The sequence below is a fragment of the Stomoxys calcitrans genome, chromosome 1 (assembly GCF_963082655.1).
Source record: "Stomoxys calcitrans chromosome 1, idStoCalc2.1, whole genome shotgun sequence".
Lineage (NCBI taxonomy): Eukaryota > Metazoa > Arthropoda > Insecta > Diptera > Muscidae > Stomoxys > Stomoxys calcitrans.
The window spans coordinates 101,294,776-101,315,020 of NC_081552.1; the positions used below are offsets into that span (position 1 = coordinate 101,294,776).

At 38.0% G+C, this 20,245-nt stretch overlaps 1 protein-coding gene and 1 long non-coding RNA gene across 4 annotated transcripts in view; one reads left to right on the forward strand and one right to left on the reverse strand.

Annotated features, from left to right (window-relative positions):
• The window catches only part of LOC106089903 (delta-1-pyrroline-5-carboxylate dehydrogenase, mitochondrial), a 106,275-nt gene that overhangs the window by 73,844 nt on the left and 12,186 nt on the right, over positions 1-20,245 (reverse strand). The window lies entirely within an intron of this gene.
• On the forward strand, positions 16,239-18,726 carry LOC131995159 (uncharacterized). Its single transcript, XR_009397218.1, has 3 exons — positions 16,239-16,472; positions 16,535-17,004; positions 17,090-18,726. It is a non-coding gene; the product is annotated as an uncharacterized LOC131995159 (long non-coding RNA).

Below are 20,245 nucleotides of genomic sequence, written 5' to 3' on the forward strand. Positions count from 1 at the left end.
AGGCCACTTGTAAGCTTTGTCCAAAGGAAGTCCATGTCATTAGAAAATGTCCGAAATTTCTTAATATGAATCATGACAAGAGATTGGCTGAAATTAAGAAGCATAATTTGTGCTTGAACTGTTTCTCCGGCGCTCATGCTGTCAAGGAGTGCAAAAGTAAGCACTCTTGCTACAAATGTAGCAAACGCCATAATACTTTGCTGCATAGGGAAACTGAACAACGGAAGGGTCCTGATTCGGTGTCATTTGGTACCAACCAGTCACCAAGAGGTGATGCCCTTCCTCCTCCCGTTGTACCCCAGCCTTCTACATCCAATTTACAGTCCACTAATACTGCAAACAGTGTCGTCCAGACATGTTTTGCATCCAATTCTAAAGGCGTCTTGTTAGGGACGGCTATGATAAGAATAATTCTTTCTGGTGTAGTCTACAGAGCTCGTGCACTTCTTGATTCTGGATCCGAGGGCACTTTCATTTCAGAAAAACTTTCTAATTTGCTCAAACTTCCGACCAAGCGCATTTCTGCTACTATTTCCGGGCTGAATAATTCTATTTCAGCGGCAGTGCAGAAGGAATGTAGGTTTGTTATAGGTTCAGAGATGAATAAAGATTTTGAGCTTGTTGTCTCTGCACTTGTAGTTCCACATCTATCCAACAATCTTCCTTCTGGCACGATAGATATACGATCTTTATCTGATCTACCACCCCTCCCACTAGCTGATCCCAGATTTTTTGAGAGCGCTAAGGTCGACCTTCTTCTTGGAGCAGATGTTTTCCCTTCAGTCATGTTGTCCAGAAATCAGCACAATATCTGCGGTTCGCTCATGGCCCAGGAGACTGTCTTTGGCTGGATCCTTACCGGGCCCATTTCTCCAAGAATGCTTTCATCCTTCTCTACCCAGGTCTCATTTTTTTGTGAAATTTCCTTAGATAAGGAGATTTCAAGGTTTTGGGAGGTGGAGAATGTTCCACAGAAACGGTTTCCGTCACAAGACGACAGATTTTGTGAGGCGTTGTATCGGAAAACAACTCTAAGGAATGATGAAGGACGATACGTGGTTTCGTTACCATTCAAAGTCACATATCCAGATGGCATATGCCTTGGTCATTCCAGATCTAACGCAATGGCTCAGTTCTTTCGTAATGAAGCGCGTCTACTGCGACACGCCGAGTTGAAGAAGGAATATGATAACACATTGTTGGAGTATCTCACACTAAATCATATGTTCCATGTCGAAACTCCTGGTTCCTCAGTTCCAGGAACGTCTTACTTTTTACCCCATCATGCGGTAATAAAACCAGAAAGAACAACTACTAAAGTTCGGGTAGTGTTCAATGCATCCTCTCCTTCATCCAACGGCGTAAGCTTGAACGATATCCTTTATACAGGTCCTGTATTACAAAACGACCTAACCGTTCTAATCCTCAAGTGGCGTTTTTATAGATTTGTCCTCAATGGAGATATACAAAAGATGTACAGACAAATCCTTGTCAATCCATCTCATACTCCATTTCAACGTATATTGTTTCGAAAATGCCAGAATGATCCATTTAGAGAATTTGAATTGAAGACTGTCACGTTTGGACTAAATTGCGCCCCATACTTAGCCATCCGCACCATGGTCCAATTGGCGGATGACGTTCATAACCAATATCCTTTGGCTAGTCGCATACTAAAGGAATGTATGTATGTGGATGATGCATTAGTAGGTGCCCACTCTATTCAAATGGCAATTGATACTAGAGATGAATTGATCCAAGCCCTCAATTCAGCAGGGTTTGAGATGCGCAAATGGATTTCCAATGTCAAATGTATACTAGAGGGACTCCCCTCCGATCATCTGTTATGTGGGGATTTATTGGAATTTGAAGATCGCAGCTCTGCCAAGACACTGGGCATCCATTGGAACGCCCACTCTGATGAATTTTTCTTTGCTACTACTCAATTTCCAACCGATTGTTCCTATACAAAAAGAGAAGTCCTTTCTCAGATATCCAAATTGTTCGATCCAGCTGGCTGGTTGTCACCCATCATCATAATTGCTAAGATTATAATGCAAAGAATATGGATGGACCACGTTGAATGGGATGAAATAATTTCTTCAGAACCTCTATCCATGTGGAAGGCGTTTCAGTCCAAGTACTCCCGAATAGGTCATATTAAAATTCCAAGATGGGTAGACTATTCCCCTGGTGGCACCATTGAATTTCATGGGTTTTCAGATGCCTCAGAAAAGGCTTATGCTGCGGCTATTTATGTTCGTGTCATTTATCCAAATTCAATATCAGCCCATTTGATAAGTTCCAAGACCAAAGTGGCCCCACTAAAAACTCTATCGATTCCAAGGTTAGAGCTTTGTGGAGCCACACTATTGGCTGAGATGGTCGACAACTTAATCCCACAGTTTGATGTACAAAAGTTTTCCTTGTTTTGTTGGACGGACTCTACAATTGTCTTGTCGTGGCTGGCAAAACCTCCTTGTTGTTGGAACACGTTTGTGGCAAACAGGGTTTCAAAGATAACGCAAGTGGTGGACCCTTCCAAATGGTCACATGTGGATTCTGAAAGCAATCCAGCGGATTTAGCGAGCCGAGGTGCTTATCCGGACGATTTGATAAGCAATAAACTTTGGTGGAATGGACCGATGTGGTTATCGAAGTCATCGAAATATTGGCCTAAAAGTTTTATTGATACAGCCGAAGAAACAGATTTGGAGAAAAAGCCAATAAAAGTCCACTTTAGTTATTTCCAAAATTTTGAAGACATATTGGACCGATTCTCTTCCTTTTCAAGAGCTCTTCGAGTTGTTGCGTACATATACCGATTTTATTTCAACACTCATCCAAAATTTCGATCCAACTACCACCGACCCGACAAAATAATTACCAATTCTGAAATCCTTTATATCCGAAAAACTCTTGTATCCATCTGCCAAAAAGCCTTTTATCCGAACGAGTATATGGCGCTTAATTCCAAAAAGCCCATTTCATCCACGAGTTCACTTTTATCCTTAAATCCATTTATTGATGCAGAAGGGATTATGCGTATTTGTGGAAGATTAGAATTGTCTCCAATGCTATCCTACAATGAGAGACATCCAATTCTTCTTCCGTACAGCTGTCAATATTCACGACTTCTTATCCTCTTCATTCATCAGATCAGTTTACATGGTGGAAATCAACTTGTACTTCGTCTGGTAAGAACTCAATATTGGATTCCTAAGGTGCAAAACCTTATCAAAACTACTATCAACCGCTGTAAAACTTGTATTATTTACAAGAAAAAATGCCAACAACAATTAATGGCCGCGTTGCCTCCTGAACGCTGCGAAGTTTCTCGCCCTTTTACTCATACAGGACTTGATTTCGCCGGCCCTTTTGAGATGAAAAGTTACGCAGGGAGGTTCTGCCGAATGTCTAAAGCTTACGTCTGTGTATTCGTCTGTTTTTCCACTAAGGCGATACATTTGGAGACGACCTCTGATTTATCCACATCATGTTTCCTTGCTGCCTTTAGTCGCTTTATATCCCGACGAGGTTGTCCACTTCATATACATTCCGATAATGGGACAACTTTTGTCGGTGCATCCAAAATAATTGCAAAGGAATTTATCCAGACATCCCAGAAAGCGGTAACTGCGAACTATTCACATCAGAATTTGACCTGGCATTTTATTCCGCCCGGAGCGCCCCATATGGGAGGACTATGGGAAGCGGGGGTCAAAAGCTTCAAGCAACACTTCAAGAAAACTATTGGTCTCCAAAAATTTACTTTTGAAGAATTCCAGACATTATTATCCAAAATAGAAGCATGCCTTAATTCCAGGCCAATCTCTCCCAATTCGCAAAGTCCATCAGATTTGACAGCATTGACACCGGGTCATTTCCTAATTGGATCCCCTATATTGGCTCCTCTAGAACCAGAAGTTAGCCAAACACCCATTTCCATCCAGAATCGTTGGCAACGAATAAAAACTCTTCATCAACACTTCTGTTCCAGATGGAAAAACGAATATCTTAAGGAATTGCAAAAGCGTACAAAGTGGAAAAAACCTGAAGAGAATTTGAAGGAAGAAATGCTTGTTGTTGTCAAGGAAGAAAACCTACCCCCTAATAGCTGGCGACTCGGCAGAATTATCAAAGTTCACCGTGGTGACGATAAACGTGTTAGAGTTGCTGAAGTACTAACACAAAGGGGCACAATTACAAGGCCAATCACGAAACTTGTCGTGATTTCGGATGAATCCTCTTAAACTCTACTGAAATTTATCCAAATCCCTTTCCTAGTCCTCTTTATTCGTATTTTAAGTTATTTTTCCTGTGAATCCCAATTTCTAAATATTTTTTCCTTTACAGCAAGATGAATTCCCTCGCAAAGCCCAAGCAACATATGAACTTCGTTTGCAGATTATGCCGGAAACCCCACGGACTTCGAAACTGCAGAAAGTTCAACAACATGAATATCTCGGAAAGACTTGAAGCTGTTAAGAAATATGGGTACTGTCCTAATTGCCTAGCCCACTCCCATTCCCAAGGATCGTGCTTTACAAGGACTGGCTGCATGCATTGTCATGAAAAGCACCATTCCCTTCTACACGTAAATCCTCGACTACGTAAGGGAATGTCATTTTTTTCTGCAAAAAAGAGTCAGCATAAATTAGCTCATCAATCATCAGTTGGAAATCGATCAAAGAAGTCCACACCATCGGAAACAATAACTAATAATGAGGCCCACTCCACGCAAACTGATAGTTCTGCTTCCACATCATTGTGCGCTATCCTTCATCAAAATGCAGCAACATTGCTCCCTACGGCACTTGTAAAAATTGAAACAAAAGAAGGAAAACGCCTGGCACGTTGTTTGCTAGACACGGCTTCCCGAATGAGCTGGGTTTCAAAAAAGTTCGTTGACAAATTAAATTTGACGACCTTGGAAATGGATGGAGAAAGAATTTGTCCAGTTATTTTATGGTCATGTGTCGATCCAAACTTCAAAATCCAGACCACGCTGAAAGTCAACAATCGCATCAATACAATTACTCCTAAGAAGTCCCTTTCTGAATCCATCCAATCCCATTTCCAGAACTTAATTCTGGCAGACAGGAAATTCTATAAATCATCATCCATAGACCTGATAATAGGGGTCGATGTTTATTCCCGCATCATCTTAGATGGGATATTTGTTAAAGCAGGTCTACCTACCGCACAAAATACCTCATTTGGAATTATCTTGTATGGTACTTTTACTACTTAGATATTAGAGAAATTTGCTGCATAATGAATTTTTATGTGAATCTTATTGAATTGAATATTGAATAATTTTATCAACTTGAGTATAATGTATAATGAAGTCAAATAGTTATCAAAATTTTGAATTCCTTTCATTCTCTAAGAAAGATTAATAGAATTAGTTACTTCTAAACTAAACTTACAAAAAAAAAAAAAAAAAACATATTTAAGCATTTGCAATATGGATTCATTCCTTTTCGTTGCAGTAATACTGCAAGGCGGGCAGAATGTTTACGTCAAAGCCGTAAATATGATCCCAATTGGGAATCTAAAAATCCCCAAATTTTTCTCACTTAGATTATAGTGTAAATACGTCTTTAGTTGCAAGAAAGTATCTGATTACTTTCTTGCCTTTCTTTTGTTCGCCTGCCCCACGAAACGGCCATATTGCGATTGCAATTTCCGCAAATCTGCCTATTCCTTTTTTACCTGCACAACAGTCCACACCGTACTGGTAAGATCTCATCCATAAGAAAATAAATCCACATCTTGGTTCCATATTTGTAATTCCGTGTGTTTTATTTTCTTGTTCTTGTTTTCTATTTCGTTGGGATCTTTAATAATTGAGTTGCAAACCAATCGAAATTTGGATTCTATTGGTTTGCCTTGGCTCAAGAGCGATTTTTTTTGATCCAGGTCGTATCTGCTCCAGCTTACTCCTAAGCAATTTCCAATTCAGCGATTTAGCCTGAACAAAAGGTATGATTTCAAATGAAAGGTATTTAATGAAAGGTATTTAAAAGTAGAGGCCACTCAGGCCCAAAAGTTGCGCCCAAAACCAAAAGTGGACCCATCAGGACAATATGGGACTCAAACAAACGGTATTTTGAAGTTAATTATGAATATGATATTTAAAATTGGGTCGAAGTATCTAGCGAGCCGTGCAAAGCCAAAAACCACCCCCAAAAATCAAAGTGGACCGATCGGGATAATACAATACAGTAGAATAGGAATATGGTGTCAAAAATTAGATCCAAGTAATTAGGGCGTCGCCCCAAGAATAATGCCCAAAATAAAAAGTGGTACAATATACGACCTCAATGACAGGTATTCGAAAGTAGAGTATGAATATGATATTAAAAATTTGATTCAAGTATCTATGGAGCGGTCCCAAGCCCAAAACCGACCAAAATTAAAAGTGGACCGATCGAGACCATATGGGACTCCACTGAAAGTTATTCGAGAGTAGAGTACGAGTAGAATTATCATTATTAAAAAATGGGTATAATTACCAAGGGGGGCGTCCCAAAACCAAATCCGTCCCAAGTGGACATATAAGGCCATCATGACAATATGGGGCTCAAAAGGCTTTCGGGAGTAGATTACAAATATGGTATTAAAAATAAGGTTCAAGCGATAGAAGGTTGCCTACCCCTCAAAACACCTCCCAAAATGTGAATATTTGTCAGTCATGGGTATATGGCGTTCAATAAAAGGAATTTGGTAGTAGATAAAGATATTGTACTAGGGAGATACATATGGTAGTAATTAAGAAACTTCTTTTTCGCGTGGTGCTAATGAGGGCGCAGCAGAGCGGGCCGGGTACAGTTTACTTTACTTTACTTTTATCTTCTGTTAGGGTAACCGTTATTGCCTCACTTGGTTTGGCATCAACAAGCAGCGTACGAATCTGGCAACGCATATAAGTGATGCACAGAAAGGCCGCGCATATACACACACACAATGAAGTCTTTTTAGTTTTGCTCATTCTTGTACAATTAGTTGTTGTTGTAGCAGTGTGTTATACACTGAGGCGGCAGCCCTTCCCGATGAAGAACTCCATCGGGTCAATCCGTTACGTACAAGCGGCTGCCATGGTAGTGGTACAAGTTGTATTAGTGAATGCACGCAAGTTACAATATCTTTAGTATAACACAAATAAACTTTATTTTATTGCAACGTAAAAGCATATCTTCATTCTAAAAATTTGGAATGTTTGATTAACAGTAAACACAATAATTACATATATGTTCATCACTTCGACTATTTTGCTGCATACATCGACTTTAGGGGAAATCAAAACCAGTAGCAGGACTTTGAAGCAATCCGGTTTTTATTAAACTGTATTCACACACGACGGAATATTAATTTATTTAATTAAAATTTTCAAAATATTGCAGCTTCAATTAAACAATTTATTGTTATAAAATTTCGGGAATTGATTTGAACACAATTGTGTGTGTATACGTCAGGCGCTGGGGTCTTTTATGGGCAATATCTGCTTTCCATTTTGAATCGCATAATGAATTTTTAGCAAACAGCAAAAAAAGAAAACTTTGGACAAGAAACAATGAACAATCATCTTAATATTTTATATTCTGTAAACATATTACATTTAGAAAATAAAACTCCCATAGATCACATATTACCAATTTTTAACTCCAAAAATCAAATATTGATCAAATTACAAACAAAAATTACAAAATATCTCACGTTTTGAGAATTGGAAACTTTGTTAGTAAAATGCGTAATACTTCAGGATTACTAATGTAAATATATTATTTGCTATATAACTTAAATTCAGTTATTTGTAGTGCAAGATATACACATATATTGCCCAAGAGATAATTATATCTAAGGTCGGATATAATTATCTCCAAGGCCAGATATAATTATATATAGCATATCTCTTTGGATATAATTATATATAGCAGATAAAATAAATATCTGGCCCGATATTCAATTATATCTACTACCAGATATAGTTATACATACATAGCATCAGATATAATTATATATAGTTGGATATGGCAGATCCATTAGGATCTAATTAGATCCAACTATATCTTATCCGAGATATATTGGGATCTGACCATATCAATTTTTTTTATAATTCTAAATTAAAAAAAATTAAAAATTGTTTAACTGTCAAACATCTTCAGTTTAGTCTTTAATTTAATCATGAATCGTCTTACAAACTAACAACTCTTGCAAATTATTGAATTTTATTATAAAATTGCGTGCTCTGTTAAGAAAGTTCATCGCGCGCTTCTTCTTCCTGGACGACGAAGCTCATTTTTGGTACGAAAATAAGCAGAATTGTCGGTTTTGAAGTGAAGATCAGCCAGAAGCATTGCAAGAGCTACCAATGCATCCAGAAAAAGTCACAGTTTGGTGCGGTTTATCGGCTGGTGGCATCATTGGACCGTACTTCTTCAAAGATGATGCGAATCGTAACGTAACTGTGAATGATGAGTGCTATCCTAAGACGATATATACTTTTTGTTTTTGCTCACAATGCAAGAGGTTGACTTGCATGACATGTTGTTTCAAGAAGACGGTACCACATGCCACACGGCACGCGTAACAATGAACTTATTTAGAGGTGAGTTCGGTGAACATTTTATTTCACGTTCGCGACATTTTATATATAAATATATAGAGCTAAATTTGACCGATTAAACATGGCATTGACTTATAGAAATTCGGTATTTGATATAGCAATTCGATATTTTGTGTATCATGGCAAGTGATTGGAAAATATGGCATACGTCGAACCTATTTTTAATTGTACGAATTAAAATGTTATTTTATAGCATAAATTGTATATTGACCAAGATTATATTGTGTTCCTTTTAACACATATGCAATGCGAAAAGAAATGCGTATGAGTCAAATATATGCCTCCCTTCTATCATATACAGACACAAAGTGGCGTGAGTTGACAAAAAAAAAAATACCAAGAAAATTAGAAGTGTGGATTTTATCTCTACATAAAATGTAATTTGTTTTGTTGTAACTTTAAAGTTGAAAAAATTTATTATAAAAAATTTTGACAGAAATAGTGTTATGCAGAAAAATGCCGTATGTGAACAAATATAATGGATTTGGCATTTATCCAACGCAACGCAACAAGTTGGAGGACATTGAAGAATGTAAACATGGCATTTATCAATACATTTTATTAATACTATCTTATTTTAATATTTTATTATCCATATATAGATTATATTGACTTGGGCGCTAAGGATGGAATCTAGATATCGTGGTATTCTACGCAAAATGCTACGATTGGTATTTATTAGGATTAATTTTAAATATGTATGTATATAAATTTTATTGTATATAATACTCTTTACAGATTTCTTAAATGAACATAGTTTTTCATTTTTTCTGTGTACCGCTGATTGTCCGCGACTGCAGTTGCAGCTACTCCGTATGGAGCATTCCACTATACGCAACCTGTGGACGCGCCCGATAGCTCCCAGCTAAGAACACCACACAAAATGAAGCTCAAAGTTCCAGCCTGTGTAATGCTCATAGTTATCCCGTGCCGGGCTAAGAAAATGGTACATTGAGTTTGTATCGTTGTAATACAACCAATACAATATTACCTGAGGCCTTTTTTTCTTCTGCAAAATGTTTAAATTTTTTCCTAAATTTATTGGTTAAAAATTATTCCTCTAGGAGTTCGAGGTCATCAGTTGAAAAATGTATCTGGCTAAAACTAGGGCATACCTACTAAACCCAACGTCATATTTTAAACCAATGCAGACCAAAAATGTCCATTGTGTGAAGCGAAAATAAGTCAGCCAAGTCGAGCGGTGACGTCTATATAATACCCTACATTTGCCGTTTAACTGTACATACACTGCGCGAAATCAATACAGGGTAGCTGGTACGAAGTGTTACCGCGTTCACACTGGTATATCTGTCAAACTATAAATAACAGCTTCATTATCAGCCCAATTCTAAAAACTACCTGGGAGTTTATTTCCAGGTAGTTTTTTAATTTTAATTAATTTCTCCCTCGAATAAAATCCTCCTATTCTGATTGAATGGGGAGGAAAAATTTTTGAGACGAAATTCCGAATTTTTGAAAGCAGCTATTTTGTTTCAGCTGTTTTATTTTGGCTAAACATTTGACTATTATTTGTTGGAAAACAGAATATAGCATGGAAAGATAAGCAAACAGAAGTTTTTAAGGTTGTTAAAAACATGTTTAGTGTTGTTTTTGTAATGTTTGTTTTAATTTTTGTATTTGTATTGTCACGATATTTTTGTGTTGTTCTTGGGCAGAACAACTTTAGTGAGTAGTATAGAGGTTTGGCTTGGACGCCACCGTAGCGCAGAGGTTAGTATGTCCGCATATGACGCTGAAGGCCTTGGTACGAAAAAAATTTTTCGTCAGAAAAAATTTTAAAAAAATGCTGGCAACATTTGTGAGGTAACATGCCATGTAAAAAATTTTCTCTAAAGAGGTGTCGCACTGCGGCACGCCGTTCGGATTTGGCTTAAAAAAGGAGGTCCGTTATTATTGAGCTTATACTCGGTCTGCACTCATTGATTTGTGGGAAGTTTGCACCTGTTCCTTAGTGGAATGTTCATGCGAAAAAATTGCATTTTCATAGAGGTTTGCTACTCCTTCGTCGTTATGAATGCTGCCGTGGGGTGCCTCATACGCCGCTTTATCTAAATGCCTACTTTTATGGAGCTAGAACTTAAAGATCTAATCAACATTTCCGGGCGGCGGCCGCTTTTCTTGTTGATTGGAACGGCTGCTGGACATAGTGCTGCCGAGAAGCGACTTATGGATTTATTCCTACTCCTGTGGAGTAAATGTTACTAAATGACGCGCCAAGTATTTTTGAATAAATGATGATGTGAAGTGCAATGTTGCAAATTTCCCCACGAACATTTCATTAAGGAACAGGCAGAGGACTTCTAGCATTTTATTAAGTGCTGCCCGCTTCTACTTTATGTTAAATGATAAGGGGTCTCCTTTTGGTATCCGACTCTGAACGGTGTATCACTTAGCGACCACTCTTTACACATATGGGTCTAAAAATATTAAAATATGAACCACATATTTTGAAACCTAAATATGTATATTCATATGTATACCAATTCTAGAATTCTAGTTTTGTTATTGTCAATAAAACTGAAAACCTTATACAAATCCTCCATGGTGGGTACTTGACATAATTAAACCGGGAGAACTAACAAAATTTGTACTCGTTTTTGACGAAAAGGGAAAAATAATTTTCGTACATAATAGTGGTATAATTATTTTTTTATAAAAACAATTAAATTCATAATTTTTTATCCCAACTCCCTTCCATTTGGTTGGAGGAATTTTTACTAAAATTTTATCGTCTAATTCCACCTTTTATTTTGATTCAGAATACCGAAATTTTTCTGAGATATTTCCCTTTTTCGAAGTTTGTTTAAAATAAGGGAAAAGGGAGTAGGGAAAAAACTTCCAGAAAATTGTTATTTATTTTGTCAACAACCGATTATTGTTGGCGAACTTAAACACCGCAAAGTGGACAAAATGTCCAAAATGTCAGAGGGTGGGCTAAGCAGAAATGTTTTAGCAAAAATTGCGCGTTCTCAATTTGCGTTCGAGATGTTCCCAAAGATGTTCAATTGGGTTCAAGTCGGGACTTTGAGGAGGAGTTTTAATGACTTTGGGCAGTTATACAGCATCCACATCTTGGTATTTAAAGCAGAATGTTTGGGGTCATTATCTTGATAATATTGAAAGTTATTACCAAGCCCAAGTTTTACAGCACTATCTTTTAAATTCCTCTTTAAAATGTCAATGTAATACTTACATATGATCCATTACTCCATTAATAATTTCAAGATTTCCCGCTCCTGAAGCCGCCATACACCCCAAACCATTAAACCACCTCCACCATGTTTTACAGTAGCAACTGTGTTTCGTTCTTCAAGCTCTGTATTTGGTTTTCTGTACACTATGACCTTTCCATCGCACCCAAAAAGATTAAACTTGCTCTCGTCTGCAAAAATGACTGTTTTCCAAAATGATTCGGGCTGTTTTACATACATTTTTGCGAAGTTTAGCCTTTTCACTCGGTTTATTTTATTTATAAAGGGCTTCTTACGTGCAGTTCTTCCTCTGTAACTATGCCTTTTGAGTGTATTTCGAATTGTTTGTGTAGTAACTTCCTTCCCTAAATATTCCATAGTGTTTTTACGAAGAATGGTCGCATTTGTCTTCGGAGTTTTCTGAACTTGCCGCACTAGCCAACGCACATCTCCAACTGAAAGTGCTTTTGGTCGACCAGATCTTGGTTTATTGTCAACAGTTTTCGTTTCTGTCCACTTTCTGATGATGGATTGTATAGTAGATCGTGGTCTATTTAATATTTCACTGATAGTTTTTTGAGTTAAACCATTCCTGTGGTGTTTTATTATCAAAACTTTTACCTCATCAGAAACCTCGTTTTGCTTACGACCCATTTTGACAAAAACTATATTTTCAATGAAATTAAATATTTGCTGTCAAGGGCAAAGCCTCCTTTACTAAATAAAACAGAAAAGGGGGATTCCCAAATAATATTTGAATTTGACTTTGATGATAGCACATCAATGATGAATACTTTTTTTGTTCTGTTTTTGGTGTTATTATATAAAATTGCATTTTTTGCGCTAATTAAATTTATTTTTTGAATTTATTTTAAAACATATTACGAAAAATAAACTATTGCATAAAACTGCATTATTTGTTTACTTTAAATTTTCTTCAATTACCCAAAATAAGTGAATTTATTATCAATTTTGCTAATGATGAATACTTTTTTTGACCGCTGTATGTATATTCATATACCAATTCTAGAATTCTAGTTTTGTTATTGTCAATAAAACTGAAAACCTTATACAAATCCTCCATGGTGGGTACTTGACATAATTAAACCGGGAGAACCTAACAAAATTTGTACTCGTTTTTGTCGAAAAGGGAAAAATAATTTTCGTACATAATAGTGGTATAATTATTTTTTTATAAAAACAATTAAATTCATAATTTTTTATCCCAACTCCCTTCCATTTGGTTGGAGGAATTTTTACTAAAATTTTATCGTCTAATTCCACCTTTTATTTTGATTCAGAATACCGAAATTTTTCTGAGATATTTCCCTTTTTCGAAGTTTGTTTAAAATAAGGGAAAAGGGAGTAGGGAAAAAACTTCCAGAAAATTGTTATTTATTTTGTCAACAACCGATTATTGTTGGCGAACTTAAACACCGCAAAGTGGACAAAATGTTTGTGTATCGTGCCTGTAAGCGCAGAAAGGCCTCAGAGGGTGGGCTAAGCAGAAATGTTTTAGCAATCCCTGAATTGTCAAAATTACATTGTTTTCGAAAAAGCAAACATGTTAGACTCAAAGACCAAAGGAGTTGCTGGGCATGCACGAATGTGGTTTATTTCTGAGTGTTCTGTTATGAACAAATTTTCTTATTGAGCAATTCGTAAACTGATGATCGTGTTAATTAACCGAACTAGCGTACGAGATGTTGAGCCTAAGAATGGCCAACCGATGTAATATTCGATCTCAAGTGATTGTATGGGCAGCTGTGACAGCCGATCGCTGCTCTCCAATCGTTTTCTTCGAACTTGGCGTTATTATCAGGAAAATATATTGTAAATTGCTTTGGAACCGTGGGCACGTAAATATTTCGGTAGTAGACCATGGACATACAAACAAGACTCGCCACTGTCACATAAAGCACGTGTAAAACAAGAATGGCTAAAAAATATAATCCTGGAACTTTGACCTCCGATCTGTGTTGTTAACATGTTTATCCACAAGATGCAGATAGTGAAATGCTCCATATGGACTATCTGCAATTGCAGCCGCGAACAATCAGAGGAATCGCGTGAAAAGTCTCAGTGAGAGGCTGTGCTTGAATACTGAGTGCCTCTGATGCTCGACACGAAAAGGCGAGTTATTGGCAATGACAATGCCATTAACTATTCAGGTTTAAGTTCAATAAGAAGGGGCCTCCTTTGTATAGACGAGTCGAAAGACCCGCGCCCCCAAAAAAAATTTTATATACGTTTTCCCGGGGTCATTATTTAGGAGTATGAAAAAAATAGGAATTTTTTGCCATTTCCCCGTAAACTGCACTTCTGCTTTAGATTTGTCAGATACCCATCCTTTCCTGAGTTTCTTCGTGGGGCCAAGTCAGGGGAATAAGGTGGCGGTGGTAGCATTTATTTATTTTTTGCCAAAAATTCGCGCACAAACAACAATGGGTAAGTATGTATGGCAGGGTAACACTTATTGCCACACTTGAATCTGGCAACGCATATAAATGATGCGCAGAAAACCACGCAGACACACACACACACACATTGAAGTCTTTTCAGTTTTGCTCATTCTTGTACAATTAGTAAAAGTGAACTCACGCAAATTGCTTGAGCGGTCATTATTACAACGTAAAAAAAGAGTGGCTACGAGGACGGTGAACTAAAAATTGATCAAGGAGTTAACATCAAAAACAATGAAATGTCGGACAACCAAGTTTTGCAATTGCGTGCAGAGTAACCACAAGTTCACGTTTTCGTTCACTTTTTTGAAAAAGAGACAAGCTCCTTGGAAGACCCCGACAAAGTGGGTCTCTTGTGGCGAAACGTGTCAAATTAGGTACATGAAAGATTTGCAAACTACGTTCTACCGACGAAGACCGAGGAAATGACGCTCGAGGACACCGTAGAAAACACAAGTCGCTCAAAGATACAAGTGCGTGCAGTTAACAAAAGCAGGTTGTAAAGATGTTCGTGAATACGCCGGAAAAGCAAATCTACAATGTGAGCTATTCAAAATGAACGAATTGAAAATCGATCAATGTGTTGTCTTTTTGCTCGAATTGAAATCAGCCAAGGACAAAGACACGAATCCGTTTACTCAAAATGCTTGATGACCGAAATCAAAACATACATCTATATCAACTCATGGTTGAGACACATAGTTAAAAACTCAGGTGGTGTTAGTAATTTTACTTAAACTTATTTCTTTGGAATGAGCAAGCACTTTACCACGCATGGGTAAAGGCATATTATCGTCGACGACAGCATGTAGTCATGACTTCCCACGCATATAATCTTTGTCTCCTGACGAAGGTGGTCCACATGAGAACTGAGGAGACAGCTTGTCGCAGTATTATTCCACTGCGTGTCACAAAGCTGTACGTTGTCAACAAGGTTTCTTTGTAAGAATTGTCAAATGTGACACCAAGTATTTTGGCACATATGATGGTCGGAATTATCACTCCGTTGACCACCACTTTCAGCTCCCTAGGCACCTCATACGTGTATGTATTGAAAAATGTGGCTGAGGTTTGGTGGCAGATATCTTCAAATTTCTTGCACCGAAAAGAGGCAAGTTCGTTGAGGTAGACGTTTGACCTATCGCAGATGTCAACAATGGGTGGAGGGTGCCATGATGCCATGATCGTATAATCGTCTTCATATGATACGATCTCGTCGATCTTTCTACGGAGACGTGTCAATATTGGGGCTGGGATGCTGCATTTACGTATATTGCCGCACGGGAGAGGTCGGGGGGTCACATAGTCCGACGACGAGGACGCAGAAGACGACGACGATGACACTTGTGACTGTGACACTGCTGTCTATGTTCGCACAGCACCTTGCAACATATTCAGTGTGACTATACTCCCGTAGTGATGCAAGGCCAGAGCTAGATCGGAAATGTACCCACTCCATGCACTCTGGCAAACCGAACAGAACTAGGGCCCGAGGCTCTTCAATCCTGGCACGGACCAGAAGCGTGCGGAGAAGGTCCTCCGGGATGTGTCTCTCCCATGACGAAAAAAGGACGAACACGTGCACTGAGGCGGCAGCCCTTGCCCATGAAGGATTCCATCGTGTCAATCCGGTTCGTACAACCGTCTGCCATGACATTGAAGCAATATTTTAACAGTGACATGACATTGAAGCAATAATTTCGTCACTGTTTGTGTTTATCTAAAATTGAGTTTGCTGACTGTGGCATTGTCAACTTCAAAAATATATTCTTTAACTCTTTTAGCTCCCGCGTAATAATATGGGACATCATTTTAAAGTATGAAATAAATAAAAACCATTTTGCTGGCTCGAGACTCGAACTCGGGACCTCTGTATTGTGACAGAAACACATGCTCTGTGCAAGCTTATAAACTTTTTCTGGCTTAATGTTATCTTAAATAATTGTCACTTCCACTGCTGATAACATTGTGTCTATAAATGGAATATGCCAAACCTAAACAAAAAAGCCTGGCTATCTTTAATAGAAAAGAATTAGAAAATGTTTTGCTTTTGTGTTGTAAGCAAATATTGAAAGAAGAAAATAGTCGAAGACTCAAATAATAGTGATGTGGATGAATGCGTAGAGTCTGCTTTGTTAACGGAATGTTCTTTGTTTGCGACAAAAGGTAAAGTTTAATTTAATTTATAATTGCAATGTTTCATATTAAATTTGTCTTCTTCAAAACAGCTGAGCAATTGATAGCGTGGGGATGGGAGACTGTCGGAACTGGATTGCGTGATTAAAATATGTCCTTCAAGCTCCAATTAGATGCTTCGAAGAGTTCGGAAGGAGCGATTTTTCCAATAATTTTACCTTTCAGTTTCAATGCTCGTTAGTTCATATTTTACCAGTTGGAAGTTAAAAGTAAACTAATAGTATGTACAAATAATTTCGTCACTGTTATGAAATTATTGAACTCTTAGTGAGCACATAATTCTTAAGCGCTATAGGAAGTTCAATATTTCCCAACTAGTGTTGAGGTTCAAAATTTTTTGAGTACATGCTGGGGCTTTGTAGAGACCTGCACTACGTGAAATTTTGTCCATTTCAAAAACATACATGCAGTAAGTCTTTGTGACATACATTTGGTCACAAAAACAACTACTGGACGAGCGCAAAGGGTGACAAGCCGTCAAAAACCTTTAATGGCGAAAAGTGTAAGAAATTCAAAATGAAGAAAATATTTAATACAAATTACAAATGCATTAACGCACAATGCCGTTCTTTTACAAATCCATACAGGCTCCGATATGTCAATGGGAAAATTCGTATCTGTGCAGACTACTCTACTGGACACTATTCTATAGTAGAACCAAACCAGTACCCGTTGCCCACACCGGAAAAAAATTTGTCAGACAGTCACAACTATGTAATATTCAGTCACTTGGGTTTGTCAGAGACTTAACTGCAAGTAGAAGCCGATTACAACAGCAAGGAACTGCTCACTATAAACTCGCATAAGGGTTCATACAAATTTAACCGGCTGACTCCTGACATAAAATCTGCTCCTGGTGCGTTTCAAAGAATTATGTATTAAATATGCTATGGCATCGAAGCTACTAAAGGGTACATCGATGACATCATGATCGCAAGTAAGTCTTTGGCTGAGCAGTTTACATCAGATTTTGTAAAGAGTACAGGATTTTAGATTCAGACTCAAATTCGAAAAATTAAAATTTTAAAAAAGAATTTATTTGCCAACAAAGAAGGCACTTGAAACAAAATAAGTGTAATCAAAAATTTTAAGGTTCCAGAAAATGTAACTCACTCTAAGTCCCGATCAACGACTACAGCAAGTTTGCCAACAACATGCGACGTCTTCGAAAACCTCTTAACGATTTGTTGACAAAGGATCACAAATTCATCTGGACTCTTCAGTGTTAAAAATCGTTAGATGACTTCAAGCGAATTTTAACTTCGGATTTGCTTTGGACACACTACAATCCCTACCCATTCATGTGGCAGCAGATTCATCATTACACGGGGTTGGAGCAGTCATCTACCTCACTTGTTCCGATCGTTAACTCCTGCTGAATGGAATTATTGCCAAATCGAAAAGGAAGGTCTAGCCCTCATATTCGCCGCACAGCGGTTTTACAGACTGCTGTGTGGACGCAAATTTACTAAACACACCGACCACAAGCTGTTGTTATCAAAATTTGGTTCAAAGAAGGGGAAGGGTTCAGAATTCCAAAGTTACACAGCCAACCGTTTACAACGTTGGGCTCTTATTTTATCAGTGTATGCCATTGAAATTATGTACACCAACACCGATAATTTTGATCACATAGACGTTTTATCTAATTGTTGCTTCAATTGCTCTTGAGGAGGACATTCGTAAAGAGGCCGACGAAGCAGTTTCAACTTCACCTCTCACTTTCAAAGAAAGTAGGAAATGTAATTTACAACACTCTCTTACAAGTTGGTGATGGAAAAATTCTAGTCAGAGCGCATGCGTACCAACATAGAAGAAGATTTGCGGGAAATTTCTGAATCAGAATCCGGACTGCCATTTGATATTTTGCTCGAGGAATTCAACATGGGTTCTACACATGATACGCTGTTACAACGCCTCCAGGACTACTTCATATCCAGGTGAACTATATCATCTTCAAAGAGGAAATGTTATTGCTACACTTGAATGTGGCAACAACAAGCAGCGCCGCGGCCTGATATTTTGAAGTCAAATTTGTTTGCATACCAATATCCAAATTAACTGATATTCTAAGGGTAATTAAAAGGGTATGTAAGAAGTAAAATAACAAAAATGTGGTCATTATAAATATTATTATTTTTATGCCATTTATTGTTTTTTCTTTGTATGGTCTTCTTCAAACAAATAGGAGTATGAATGATTTGTAATAAAAAATTTAAATATATTTATACATGCCCTTTATTTACAATAGAAGTATATTAGATATAGGTTGAAAAGAGCCTGCAGATATTAATCCGCCCCATGCCACTATGGACATACACCTAAGCTAGTAATCGACTTGTTGTGCGCTCTAAAAACTATAAAGTTACTTCTAAAAAGAAAATTTTAAGTTAGGAATTCCGTGCTACTTAAAAAATCCTTAATTGTTTTCAATACCACTCTCCTAAGTTGGTTCATGTCTGGTATTGTGCCTTCACCTAAATGCCGGTATCTGTTAGACGCGTAAGCTGGGCAATGACAAAGGAAATGCTCCAATGTCTCATCATCTTCCCCGCATGCCCTACACATGCTATCACTTGCCACACCGATTTTACATAAGTAAGCTCGTAGTCCTATGTGTCCCGTTATGATACCAATAGCTATACTGACCTCCTTCTTACTTCCTTTCAGTAATAGCCTCGTCTTCTCACGATCTGGATCCCCCCATAGGACTTTCGCCGTCCTACCGACCGTTTCGCTGATCCACAATGTTGCATGCGCATTCGTCGCCCACTTTCTCGGCTCGGTTAATGGTTCAAGGTCTCAGGTATCGGATCGGAAACCTCTTCCCTTGCTTCCAGGTTTCCTATCGTCGCTTCGATTATACTGCGATGGTATGAGCTGCTCCCATCCTCAATCCATTCTCCATCGCCTTAAGTCTCATAGCCGCAGTGGCTGCCTCACACTTAATCTGTATGTCAATGGGTCGGATATCTAGAATAGTCTCCAGTGGCCTAGTGGGCGTAGTCCTCATCGCTCCGCCTATGCCAAGACAACATGTTGACTTTTAGCAAGCTTTTCTGAAGGCATCTAAAGTAGATCGCATTTTACATCCGATGAATGATTCAGCGAGCGTATTACCATCTGGAGCATTTGGATTTGGAGCTGATCTGTAGACTTCCAAGAATGCTTGAATTGCTGCTTTTCAAAGCGCGTTTTAAAGTGTCGACAAACACTCGGCTTGTCAATTCGAACTGGGATGTTAAAGTACTGTCCTTTTATGCTCTATACATTGTTCTCCACACCAGGATTGGAATTGTTCTGAACAGAACTGTGTTCCATTGTCCGAGACTAGTTGTTCGGAATTTTCAAATTGTGTGCAGTACTCATTGTTGTCTCATAAATAACAGGTTATTTTGAGTAAGAATCAATTTTTAAAAGCTAATTTTTACCTTTCACAGGTCCAGCGTAGTCTATGTGAATTGTTTCAAGAGGGCGTGTAGTCAATGGCTATGCACACAGATTTATCTTTATTGGAGTTATTGCCAAACGTTGACAGTTCTAGAACTTTCATATGTATTTCATAACAGATTAAAGAATGTTGTATTTGGTTGCATTGACTATGGCTTTGAAAGTGATAGGTGAAGTTGAAACTGCTTCGTCGGCCTCTCTACGAATGTCCTCCTCAAGAGCAATTGAAGCAACGACGAGATAAAACGTCTGTGTGATCAAAATTATCGGTATTGGCGTACATAATTTCAATG